This window comes from Anomaloglossus baeobatrachus, chromosome 5, assembly GCF_048569485.1.
Source record: "Anomaloglossus baeobatrachus isolate aAnoBae1 chromosome 5, aAnoBae1.hap1, whole genome shotgun sequence".
NCBI classification, from domain to species: Eukaryota; Metazoa; Chordata; class Amphibia; order Anura; family Aromobatidae; genus Anomaloglossus; species Anomaloglossus baeobatrachus.
Window position 1 is genome coordinate 459,554,937 of NC_134357.1, and position 13,929 is coordinate 459,568,865.

Consider the following 13,929-nt stretch of genomic DNA (forward strand, 5'->3'; position numbering starts at 1 on the left):
CTCCCACTCTCCCTACTTTTCTCTCTTATAATTTTCAATTTCTTCGGTGCTGTTGATAACATTGTGCCTTTTACTATAAATATTGTGTTTTTCTATATACCCTTATGCAAAGGACTTACCATGTATATATTAATATAAATATGTATATAATGACAAAATGTAATTTTCCGTGAAGTGTTTGTACAAGTTTATGTGTATACTGATCTGTGTGTTTTTCATTTTTCCCAGCGACTAATGTGATCAAGGTCCTGGAGGACCGAAACATTGTCGCAAAATTATCGCAAGTGTCACATGTCTTTCAATTGTCGCTATCTTGCCTTCTGTATTAAAAATCTTTTAGCATTGAGAAAAAGAGTTATATCTTTATTCATTCTTGCCCATTGAGAGTGCAGTGTTATATTTATATATCACATACCTCACTGTTTATGGCGGCCAGCGGAGGATGGATGCGCTCTGCGCATGATCCGGAGAACCTGGGACTTCTGATCATGAGCACTATACCTCACTGAAGCCGGGAAGCTTACACCCAAAATCAGTTTAGTGCGCATGAGCAGAAGCCTCGGGTACTCCGGATCATGTGCAGAGAGCATCCATCCTCCTCCGGCCGCCATGAAGAGTGAGGTATGTGTGGTGTTGCTGCACATTCATTAGCATGTTACGAAGCCCACAGGGGCGTGCTACCATGCTATGTGGGCTGACTAGCTAAGGGAACAAATGCCGTTGGGACTAGTCCCCGCGTTCATTACGATCTCAGCTGATGAACTGGCCATTCAAGGAGTGGAAGAGAATCGGAGAATAATTTGGCTTGATTGGTAGAATAAGCTTCAAGACCCCGATGTAAACGGATAATCAAAGCCAATGGAATTTACAGTACATTGATGTACAATCTTGACATATCTATGAGGGATACTTCTGTCTTCATTAATTATACCCACTTAATTACTATATCTATAAATAACGACAAGACAATTTCCATTGGACGAATGGCCACAGCTTTATTTAACAAGTATATATATCATTCCCGCAACTCAACATGCCACCCCTTTAATTAAAACCATAACTGATATATATATACATTCCAAACACCACAAACCAAACACCGATAGGTCCGTCCCAGAAGCAATTATGTGTGACGCCCTGGACTAGTCAGGTCGTCCCAGGTAGTCACACACACATCAACCCCCCCCCCCCCGATTAGGTGACAGCAGCCAACCAAGAAACCCTTGTCACCTCCCTCCAGGTTTGATGTCCACGCCAGTTGGCGGAGCCAGGCGGTAGGCTCCGCCCACCGAGGAGTTCACAGGCCTGGAGGCGGAAAAGACACAAGTTCAGACAGAAGTTCTAGAGCAGTGTGAGGAGTAGCCTTGACAGTGAAGGAGGGAGGACGAGTTCAAGGGCAGACCTGTGACCAGGCCTGCCAAGAGTCTACTCAGGAGGCTGGGTCAGAGCCCAGTCACCTTTGGCAAGGAGGCAGACGGTCGTGGCCGCCTGCAGGAGCTGGGATTACAGCCGGTGGAACCGTAGGGGCCGGGGTCGGGCGGTGGCCCGCCGGTACCGAACCGGGGAACCGATTGGAAACCGGAGCACCAGGAGGGGTACTCAGACCCAGTACAAAGCCCCGAACCGACAGGGCCGAGTCAAATCAACTGATTGAGGACTGGACTTTAGGACCTATCCCACACAAGACCCGTTAGAAGACAACAGCCCAACCATACAGGGTAAAGCCACCGCCAAGGCATAGAGACCCAAAGGGCCAGCGTCTGCGGGCAAACAGGGCTCTTCCGACAACCAGCAAGCCGGGGAGCGGACTACCGTTGCTTAGGCATAGGAGTCAAACGTTCATATAAAAGGTGCAGGAGAAAGGCGGAAAACACCAACCCATTCAGGGAGAAGCTGCAGCCGGCTGCGGGCCCCCGTTCATCATCCCGTTTGGTTTACCAGAGACTCCAGTGTATTTTGTCATAGTAAGTACACCAGTGCCTTCGGGCCGCGCACCGCGCTGCACCGCACCAGCACACGCCCGCACCCGCTCCCACGCCTCAGCACCTCCCCCGGGCCCCCGGGACCATTATTCCCCTACCCACGGAGGAGTCAACACCAAGCTGCGCAACACCGTCCCCGGGAGGCCTAGTTAACGGCAGCGGTGGTGTCCATCTATTCACCACAACCTGTGGGTGGTGTCACGAACTTACATCTCAAACCAAACCACCGCGGCCCCGGCCATGGAACTCCCCACCGAAGTCCCTGCGTGTAGCGCCAACCCCCTTGCAGAGCGACGTGACCCCCGGGTCCGTGAGAGGCTCGAGCCACCACCCACCGTACGAGCACAGATCCGAGCGGCTACATTCTTCCTATCCCCTGGCCGTATCCTAAAACCAGCCCAAGGGACCACCTCGGCCGTGACCAAAACCGACTCGAGGTGTGAGGTATTAAGGTTCCTTCGTTAAATACCCCTCCCCCAAACTTGTAGTACCTACGCCCACAAGTTCCCAATTTCTTACAAAGCCACTACCCCTGAGTGACTTCGTACCACCAACCGAGTATTGGTACTCCCAGTGTTGTGAATGTTGGTTATGTTTTGGCTGCTGGGAGGCTCCCTCTGGTGGCCAGGAAAGGTTTGGACAGAGATCAGGTGTGTTGTGCAGTGGGTGTTTCCTTTGCTAACTCTCTGCTTATTTAAGTCCTGGTCTGATTGCAGGCTGTTGCCGGACTTCAGTTGTTCTTTGTATCTCTAGCCTGCTTAATCCTGCTCTACACCACATCTTCCCCAGATAAGTGCTTGCTCTTTATTTATTGTCTTGTTGTTTTGTTTATCTGGGTTTGTCATTTGTTGTGGTTGGTTTCAGTTTATTTCCTTCCAGGGATTTTTCCCCTCAGTGGATTGTTGAGGAACTCCCTGCAGTTTTGTGTGGAGTATTGCTCCTTTGGGTCCATGTGTTTATGGCTTGTTGAATTTGTTATAATTCTTTTTTTCTGTTCATTGGTATGACAAGGGCACCCGGTATAGGACGGAGTTCAGATCGAGCGATCTGAGGGCCTTTTTGTACTATCAGGAAGTTGGCATGCAGGGTTTTTCTCTGGCAACCATTAGTCCCTTTCCTGTCCTTTCCTATTTTAGTCAGCGGGGGCCTCACCTTTTGCTAATCCTGTCATCTACCTGTGTATTGTGTTTTTCCTATATCACCGCAGTCTTTGAATGTGGGTGGCTTGCTATTCTTGTCTATTTTCTGAGGCAGAGAGTTATTCATCTTTCCTACCTTTAGGATAGTTAGTTCTCCGGCTGGGTTTGCGGTGCACAGGATGTTAGTTCACCCCTCGGCTACTTCTAGTTGTGTTGGTTAGTAAGGGGATGGCGGCCAGATTAGTTGCTAATGCTCTTGTCACCTTTTTTGCCAATGATTTGTGGTGGTCTTCCATGGTTCCGGATCATAACATCCCAGCCTCTGACAACGGACCTATCCCCCCGCTGTGACAAACAAATCTTCTCGTTCTTATCTTTTATTTATTTATTTTTATTTATTTTTTTTTTTTTTACAATTAACTAAAGCGGTTGGGTGGGCCATGCTGATCTTCTTGCAGCAAGAGAAGGTAACCACTCCCTCACCCCATATATATACTCCCCTGATCAGCCAGACTCCTACCCTATCCCCCCCAATCACAACTGCCCCCCTTTCCACCAATCCCATAACCCCATAGAATACACTTCAGCATTCCAATCATTAACCCCTTCAGACCCTAGCCCCCTCCAGATTGTCATGGGCTTATTCACCCTTATAGGGCTCACTTGCCCTTCTAATCTATATATATAATTGCCTTATTCTGTCTGTCTGTCTTGCTCCAAAATTGTGTCACAGTGACAGTGTCGTTACAGTGACAACTGTCAGATTGGCCGCTGGGCTCGGCCTGACCCCGCCCCCCCACGAATTGGCCGCTCGCCTCGGCCTGGCCCCGCCCCCCGCATGGATTAGCTGCTCGCCCCGGCCCTCCGCTCGCATCGCCCGCTCCAGCGTACACCGGCTCCCGATACACATGTGCAGGGAACCGGCTTACGCTGACACCTCGCTCGCTCGGCCATGGCCCCGCCCCCGGCACACGTTGGCACACTTGTCCCCACCCCCGGCGGACATAACTTTGCGATGCTGGGATCGTGACGGAGCCGGTGTACGCTGGTAACCATGACATGAAGCAAGAAGGAGTAGGGCTGCACAGCTAGAATCAAGCAAAATCAAAAGGTGAGGGTGCAAGCCTACCAAAGCCAAACATGTATAGAGAAACAAGAAGTAGGCAAGGAGCACTCAACTCACCATATAAGAACAATAATAAGGATTTTTAATTCAAAAATTTTTTATTTATAAACATATGAGTGCAAAACATCATAAAACCAATTAAAAACAAGGACATCTGTCCCATAGACTCAGTGCATAAATGTAAACGCTAAAGATATAATATTATAAATACAGCATATGAAAGCCCAATCTTATAGTGCCAAGACAATCAAACGGCAAAATACAATCATACCAGTACAGAAACAGGGAACAAGGGTATATGAATGAGGATCACAATAGCCCTGAAAGACCAATATTCCCTAATAGCAATACTGCACCCAGAAAAATATCAAAGAGGTTCAGAGGGGATAACACCTATCTTTAGAATAAAGCGTAAGTCATGGAAAGTGTCAGAAAGAGGTACCAGCCCAACGCGTGTCGCTCAACAGAGCTTCATCAGGGGAGGTAGTGAATCCAGAAAGAGAGCACACATATAAATACAGAGTATAATTAACATAATGAAGTACTGGTGTGGCAGCAAGTTAGGCTGTGTGTTCGATATCAGCATGAAGGGCCAGCAGGAAGTAGGTCAGAGTGCAGCCACCAGAGGCTCCCTCCAGCCATCCGAAATAAGACAGAAATACAGCGCATGCGCGAAAAACGCCAGAACGCCAGTGATTGCGCAACCATAATCAGCTTCCCCCAGCAGCGCAATGGATGTAAATACGCATGCGCGATAGATAATACACAGTGCGCAGAGTATTATGCAGGCGCTGATGATCACAGCATCGTGCGTACATAGATGTTAGGTAGCGTCAACACATTGATGAAGCTCTGGTGAGCGACACGCGTTGGGCTGGTACCTCTTTCTGACACTTTCCATGACTATTTTGCCGTTTGATTGTCTTGGCACTATAAGATTGGGCTCATGGGGTAACATCCTTGTTTCATATATTGCTATTGTACTGCTGTATTTATAATATTATATCTTTAGCGTTTACATTTATGCACTGAGTCTATGGGACAGATGTCCTTGTTTTTAATTGGTTTTATGGTGTTTTGCACTCATATGTTTATAAATAAAACATTTTTGAATTAAAAATCCTTATTATTGTTCTTATATGGTGAGTTGAGCGCTCCTTGCCTACTTCTTGTTTCTCTATACACGCTGGTAACCATGATACACATCGGGTAACTATAGGAAGCGCTTCCCTTAGTTACCCGATGTGTATCATGGTTACCAGCATACACCGGCTCCCGGTACACATGTGCAAGGAGCCGGCATACGCTGACGCCTCGCCCGCTCAGCCCCGCCCCCAGCACACATTGGCACGCTCTGCCCCGCCCCCGGCGGCCCCAGCATGGGGGATGGAGAACGATGGGGGGTGTGCAGCATGGAGAATGGAGCACGATGGGAGGTGCGCAGCATGGGAGATGGAGCACGATGGGGGGTGTGCAGCATGGGAGATGGAGCACGATGGGGGGTGCGCAGCATGGGGGATGGAGCACGATGGGGGGTGCGCAGCATGGAGGATGGAGCACGATGGGGGGTGTGCAGCATTGAGGATGGAGCACGATGGGGGTGCGCAGCATGGGAGATGGAGCACGATGGGGGGTGTGCAGCATGGGAGATGGACCACGATGGGGGGTGCGCAGCATGCAGGATGGAGCACGATGGGGGGTGCGTAGCATGAGGAATGGAGCACGATGGGGGGTGTGCAGCATGGAGGATGGAGCACGATGGGGGGGTGTGCAGCATGGAGGATGGAGCACGATGGGGGGTGTGCAGCATGGGGGATGGAGCACGATGGGGGGTGCGCAGCATGGGGAATGGAACACGATGGGGGGTGCGCAGCATGGGGGATGGAGCACGATGGGGGGTGTGCAGCATGGAGGATGGAGCACGATGGGGGGTGTGCAGCATGGGGGATGGAGCACGATGGGGGGTGCGCAGCATGGGGGATGGAGCACGATGGGGGGTGCGCAGCATGTCAGATGGAGCACGATGGGGGAGTGCAGCATGTCGGATGGAGCACGATGGGGGGTGCGCAGCATGGGGATGGAGCACGATAGGGGTGCGCAGCATGGGTGATGGAGTACGATGGGGGGTGCGCAGCATGGGGGATGGAGTACAATAGGGAGTGCGCAGCATGGGGGATGGAGCACGATGGGGGGTGCGCAGCATGGGGGATGACGCACGATGGGGGGTGCGCAGCATGGAGGATGGAGCACGATGGGGGGTGCGCAGCATGGGGGATGGAACATGATGGGAGGTGCGCAGCATGGGGGATGGAGCATGATGAGGGGTGCGCAGCATGGGGGATGGAGCACGATGGGGGGTGCGTAGCATGGGGGATGGAGCCCGATGGGGGTGCACACCTCCCCCCAAAACACACACACACCGCCACACGCGCACCGCACAACACACCACACACACACACTGGGAACCACAAACACCGCCCTACACAGACACCCACACACACACAGACAACGCCGCACACACACAACACCCAACACACAAACACCGCGGCACACACAAATATACGCGCATACCACGCAACACACACACTGCACAAAACATACCTCCCCCCAAAACACACACACGCACTCCACACCCACACAAACCACGCAACACACACAGCACCACACACACACAATGCTGCAGACACACAGCGCTCCACAAACAACGCAACACACACAACGCAACACACAAACAACACCGCTCTCACACCCCCACACCCAGACAACACCCAGAACATTTACAGCGCCCTACACAAACACTGGCAACTACACACAACAACATCGATATATAAAACAAAAATCATACATTACACAATACGTAAATTCTAGAATACCCGATGCATTAGAATTGGGCCACCTTTCTAGTCAGTAATAAAAGCCCTTTGATTATGTAAATGATGCGTTATTGCAGCCGATGGTAATTGCTTCCGATACATTGTGGATCACGAGCAGGTTCACCTCTGCAATTTGGCAGCAATAGTCAAGTGACAGCGCTGGCGTCCTACTACTACACAAGACCAATACTCCATCATAGGAAATTAAGGCGCAAGACAAAGAAACCTCAAATCAGAGCGTAATAAAAGTTTGCAAAAAGTATCTCAGTGCAATCACTATATGTGGATATATCAGGGATTATTCCAAGCTGCAAAATATGCTTTACACAGAGAAATCAGTAGAGGGCTATGACTTGGAGCTGACTTATAATACCAGTAGTCTGACTCCATCACTGGGCTGCGAGTTTAAGATTCTGGAGACACCATTTCCAAAGATGTCCATGTGTTCCATTAATCACCCGAAGAGCTTCGTCAGATAGCCTAACGCGACTGCAGGAAGCATGTGTGAAGATTCCAGAAGAAGTGGTTTATTTTCCAGCTGAATTCTTGTAGATATGCAGTTACAGTACGTACAAAGACAATTGTCAACCAGAGCTGTATACATATGATGCTAGCAAGATGGATGACCAAAACTTAGTGGGGAAGAAAGGAGGGGTTACTGACAGGGGTGGGATTCAAATTTTTAACAACAGGTTCTCTGTAAACCCCGCCCATTTGAAAACCACACCCAATATGTAACCACACCCATTTTGTTAGCCACACCCATTTTCATCCCCTCTTATGTGGCCCTTCTCCCCATATAGCCACATATAGCTCCCCTCTTATGTGGCCCCTCTCCCCATATAGCCACATATAGCTCCCCTCTTATGTGGCCCCTCTCCCCATATAGCCACATATAGCTCCCCTCTTATGTGGCCCCTCTCCCCATATAGCCACATATAGCTCCCCTCTTATGCGGCCCCTCTCCCCATATAGCCACATATAGCTCCCCTCTTATATGACCCCTCTCCCCATATAGCCACATATAGCTCCCCTCTTATGCGGCCCCTCTCCCCATATAGCGCTCCCCTCTTATGTGGCCCCTCTCCCCATATAGAATTCCCCTCATATGTGGCCCCTCTCCCCATATAGCGCTCCCCTCTTATGCGGCCCCTCTCCCCATATAGCGCTCCCCTCTTATGCGGCCCCTCTTTCGATATAGCACTCCCCTCTTATGCGGCCCCTCTTATGCGGCCCCTCTCCCCATATAGCGCTCCCCTCTTATGCGGCCCCTCTTATGCGGCCCCTCTCCCCATATAGCGCTCCCCTCTTATGTGGCCCCTCTCCCCATGTAGCACTCCCCTCTTATGTGGCCCCTCTCCCCAAATAGCGCTCCCCTCTTATGTGGCCCCTCTCCCCATATAGCGCTCCCCTCTTATGTGGCCCCTCTCCCCATATAGCACTCCCCTCTTATGTGGCCCCTCTCCCCATATAGTGCTCCCCTCTTATGCGGCCCCTCTCCCTGCATCTTTGGCTGACTGAACGCTTACCTGCAGCGGCGGCCTGTCCTGTGTCTCCTGTCCTCCTCCGCGGCTCTCTGCACGCTGACGCTGACAGACGGCAGGAGGAGGAGCTCCCTCCTCTCACGGCCGTGACCTCTGCAGCGTCATCCCGTCGCTGCACGCCGGGTCAGGGAGCCGACAGGCTCCACTGAACCAGGAAGTGCGGCGCGGAGGTACGAGATTCATTTGTGCTAGTGTCTTAAAGAGACACTAACACAAGTGAATACAGGGAACTGGATCGCCGGAGCTGTTTCTTGCCGGTTCTGGGAACCGGCTGCTATTTTAAAAAACGGTTCTCCAGAACCCGGACAGAACCGTCTGAATCCCACCCCTGGTTACTGACATCAGAGCTACAGGCAGAAAGGGAGAAGAAACTTCTGAAAGGCAAACTGATTACATTTTAGTGTAAAAGAAACAATGCATTGACAATACACTACTATATGATTCCCAAGTCATGGGACATGACAGCCAGGACTGTGTAAGAGGGTGACCAAGGCAATTGTGCGTTCCTGCCACTGAAGACATCAACTGTGTTTCTGTGTTATAATGTGAATTGTGTTATGCATTTTTGTATATATACTGTACTTAGTAGTGAAATGTATGACCCTGTTTGTGGGTATGTACTGCCCCCGTGCCAGCAGCCGGGCGACCGCTGCTGCTCGGATCCGGATACGCGGTGGCTCGAGGGGTCTCCGAACCCGGGGGTCGCGCGGCCACTCGATTAAAAGATGGGGCGGACAGATATGTGTGGCGCCCCTGACCTGGTCAGGCACCACTGAGTACTTCACCCATGCTGGGTCAGTACAAACAGGTAATCCCAAAGGCTGAGTAGGGTGTGTACGCACAGACACGAAGTACCCAGGACACACACACAGCTTAGAGGGGACCCCTGGGCAGACCCAGGAAGGGGGCGTAGCCCTCGCATCCCAGCTAGTGGTAGGTAGTGGGACTGGAGACGGGAAGTTGTGCAGTGGCAGTCAGAGGAGAAGGAGTGGAGCAGCCATGTCTGAAGTGTAGAGCTGAAGAGCAGGACACGAGTCAGACCCTGTACCTGTAGTGGCTGCTGGCGGGTGAGTTCAGTCACCACAAGTTGGACGGAATGACGCTGGGGAAATCAGTTAGTCTGGAGGACACTGAGGGAACCAGCTCAGCTAGTCGTGTACGGAGACTTCTGGAGGACTAGGCACGTAGGGGAAACAGGTTCCCGAAGTAGGCTCAGGTTTAACTACCTACTAAACCTGCCGTGGGGTGGACAACAGGTCCCACACCAACCATCACAGAACCTGTAGCATCAACAGCAACAAGGGGACCCATAAGGAGGATTGAGCCTGGGGCCATCTTATCCTTGGTCCACGCTGTCAGCAAATGGGTCAGAAAGGGGAGAAAGGCAATCGCGACTTCCCTGGGTGAATCCCGCAATACTTCAAGTTAAGGGTTATCCGAAACAAGAAATGCTAGGAAGGCGAGTCAGCAGTCACACCTATATCAGCCTGACAGATACCTGGTTCCACCTGGTTCATCATAGCATCGCCCGGGTTGACTCACTCTACCAGCAAAAGGTGAGTAAAAACCCTGAAAGACATTTCTGGACTGTGTGTGAGTTCTTCTGCGACCTGTGGTACTACGCACTTACACTTGAGCCCCTGGGGCCAGCCTCACTCTCGGGAGGCCACACCATCTAGCTGCAATTACCATCAGCCCCAGACGCTTGCTAAACTGCAGTGGCGGTCACCCCCTGACCGCAAAACCGAGAGTGGCGTCACGATTCCTATTAAAGTTAACCTGACCTACCTGTTGCCGGAAGATTTCCAGCACGTGAAGACCCTGAGGCGACCTGCAGGTGAGGGGCTTCACATATGTACAGGGGGGGTTTGGAAAGTTCGGGACACCACCCACGGTGCGTGGTAATGTGAGGGACCACCGCTGCAGTTGAAGAACCCCGTGAAGATGGTGTGGCAGCCTGATGTTTAACCCCTCCGTGGGTAGGGGGTTTGTGTGCCGGGGCCCATTGATGGTTGGGATGGTATTTGGGTACCGTGGGGGATAGGATCAGGGGTCTTCAATGTACTCACTCAGTCCTGGAATAACTACACCAATAGCTTGTAAATCAGAATCCTGAGCACCACTGCAGCCTGCGGGGAGCACGCTTGGATCCGTGCCCTTGGTGTTGCTGTAAGCCTGTGGCCCTGTCCTTGGCACCTTCTTCTCTGTTGGACCCATGGGTATAAAACTCTTTGGGTCCCGCTCACCCATATGGCTAACGGAGTGAGCTTGTTCTCAGGGTGCACACGTAGGATTTCTTTGCACTGTAGTGGGAAAGTCCTATCCCATCGGTGCGCTAGTACCCCGATTTTGGAGCGGGTTGGGGATGACACTTGAAGTCTTCACCCCCGTCGGGTAAATTACCAGAAGCTACTTTCCGGCCTGGGGTCCACCTACCCCATCGTGCCCTGGCCCCTGCCCGGTGATAGCTCAAGGCCGCCGGCTGCCATCCTCGGCAGTCCGTGCCCCTTAACACTGTCCCTTGCGACTGGGTTCCAGCTCCTACCTGGCCCAGACCAATGTCTTCCACCTAGTACTCAGGAGCCCTGCTCCGTGACCTCTCCCTCCCAGAGAGTCACTTCACCTCCTTCACTCTCCACTGTCTCAGCTCAACTCCACTGCTCAACTGTCACTTTCCTCACTCTCCCCTCACCAACCCCCATGTGGGCGGCCCTATTCCCTTCAGGCCCCCCAATGGTGTGACTGGTAGGTTAAAGTGGGAAGTGTTCCTAGGATTTTGATTTGCTAAGCTGTTAGCAACACCAGAGGACTGGGATCCGTAACCAAAGAGGGTGGATACTGTGCAGAAGGGCAGATTGCACAATTCCCTGTGACGACCTGATAGGCCAGGGCGTCACAGGTATCATCAGGGCCGGATTATAGGCGGGGCAGGCGGGGCTCCAGCCCAGGGGCCCCCACCAAAAGAGCTTCTAAGGGGGCCCCCACCACCAGGGCCATACTTGTCAGCATTTTTTTTTTCTTCACACCCTCTCCCCCTCCGTAAAGACAGTCTAATAAATCAGCTGTGTTTTCGGAGGGGGGGGGGGCGGGCGGTGCACCGGCATTTATTTGTATCTGCGTCTTTAAGACGCAAAAACAAACTGCGGGCACAGGACGCTGAATGACCCCGGAAGTACCAGTACCACTTCCGGGGTCAGAGATGTGCCAATGAGCTCCCTGCTATGTGCTGCGGCCGTCATGGGCGTACCCAGCGAGGGGACATGGTGTAATGGGCCGCTGTATGTGCAGCCACGCTCCTCCGCAGTGTGTGCATGCAGGCCCGACACACTAGCTGCAGCAGGAGCAGGAGCGCTGTGCTGTGCCGGCTCTGCTGTGTGCTGTGTGTCCGGCATGCACACAATGCAGAGGAGCGGAGCCGGAGCCGGTGCTCGCAGCTTCGTCCTTCTTCCTATTCAAATGTATTTGCGTCTTTCAGACATAAATACATTTGAACAGCGCGCCGGGACTGGGCCCCGCCCCCGACGTGCAGCAACGTGATGAGATCAGCACCTTGCTGACGTCATCACAGTGCTGCGGGCGCCGGCACACAGGGGAGATCAGATGGGAAGCGCTCCATGAAGGAGCCGAAGAGACAGGTTTAATTAATGATGATGAGTGGGGAGGGGATGAGGACACATAACGGGGAACATCTGTGAAGGAAGTGGAACACAGCTTTGTGGCAGGCAGAGGAGGAGTACTGTGTTCCGAGGGAGGGGGGGAGGCAGGAGTGTGTAGGGATGGGGCAGTGTGATTTGTGTGTGTAGGGGGTGATGAGGGTTGCATTGTATTGTGTGTGGGGGGAGGGGTAATGGGGGGTGCATTGTGTGTGTGTGTGTGGAGGTGATGGGGGGTGCATTGTGTGTGTGTGTGTAGAGGTGATGGGGGGTGCACTGTGTGTGTGTGTGTGGGGGGGGTGATGGGGGGGATGCATTGTGTGTGTAGGGGGTGATGGGGAGATGCATTTTGTGTGTGTAGAGGGTGATGGGTGGGTGCATTGTGTGTGTGTGGGGGGGGTGATGGGGGGATGCATTGTGTGTGTAGGGGGTGATGGGGGGATGCATTGTGTGTGTAGGGGGTGATGGGGAGATGCATTTTGTGTGTGTAGGGGGTGATGGGTGGGTGCATTGTATGTGTGTTTTGTGTGTAGGGAGGAATGGTGGGTGCATTGTATTTGAGTGTGTGTGTGTGTGTGTAGGGGGTGATGGGGGGTGCATTGTGTGTGTGTGTTTGTAGGGGGTGATGGGTGCATTGTGTGTGTGTAGGGGGTGATGGGGTGTGCATTTTGTGTGTGTGTGTAGAGGTAAAGGGGGGTGCATTGTGTGTGTGTGTGTGTAGGGGGTGATGGGGGTGCATTTTGTGTGTGTGTGTGTGTGTGTGTGTGTAGGCGGTAAAGGGGGATGCATTGTGTGTGTGTGTGTAGGCGGTAAAGGGGGGTGCAGTGTGTGTGTGTGGGGGGGTGATGGGTGGGTGCATTGTGTGTGTCAGAGCTGTGTGTGTGTCAGAGCTGTGTGTGTGTCAGAGCTGTGTGTGTCAGAGCTGTGTATGTGTGTCAGAGCTGTGTATGTGTGTCAGAGCTGTGTGTGTGTATGTGTGTCAGAGATGTGTGTGTGTCAGTGCTGTGTGTGTGTGTGTGTGTCAGAGCTGTGTGTGTGTGTCAGAGCTGTGTGTGTGTGTCAGAGCTGTGTGTGTGTGTCAGAGCTGTGTGTGTGTGTGTGTGTGTGTGTCAGAGCTGTGTGTGTGTGTCAGAGCTGTGTGTGTGTGTCAGAGCTGTGTGTGTGTGTGTCAGAGCTGTGTGTGTGTGTCAGAGCTGTGTGTGTGTGTCAGAGCTGTGTGTGTGTGTGTGTGTGTGTGTGTGTCAGAGCTGTGTGTGTGTGTGTCAGAGCTGTGTGTGTGTGTGTGTGTCAGAGCTGTGTGTGTGTGTGTGTGTCAGAGCTGTGTGTGTGTGTGTGTGTGTGTCAGAGCTGTGTGTGTGTGTCAGAGCTGTGTGTGTGTGTCAGAGCTGTGTGTGTGTGTCAGAGCTGTGTGTGTGTGTGTGTGTGTGTCAGAGCTGTGTGTGTGTGTCAGAGCTGTGTGTGTGCGTGTGTGTGTCAGAGCTGTGTGTGTGTGTCAGAGCTGTGTGTGTGTCAGAGCTGTGTGTGTGTGTGTGTGTGTGTCAGAGCTGTGTGTGTAAGAATCAGTCTGTGCAGCACCCCAGAACTATATGGGTCCCCCAGAGCGCTATGTCAC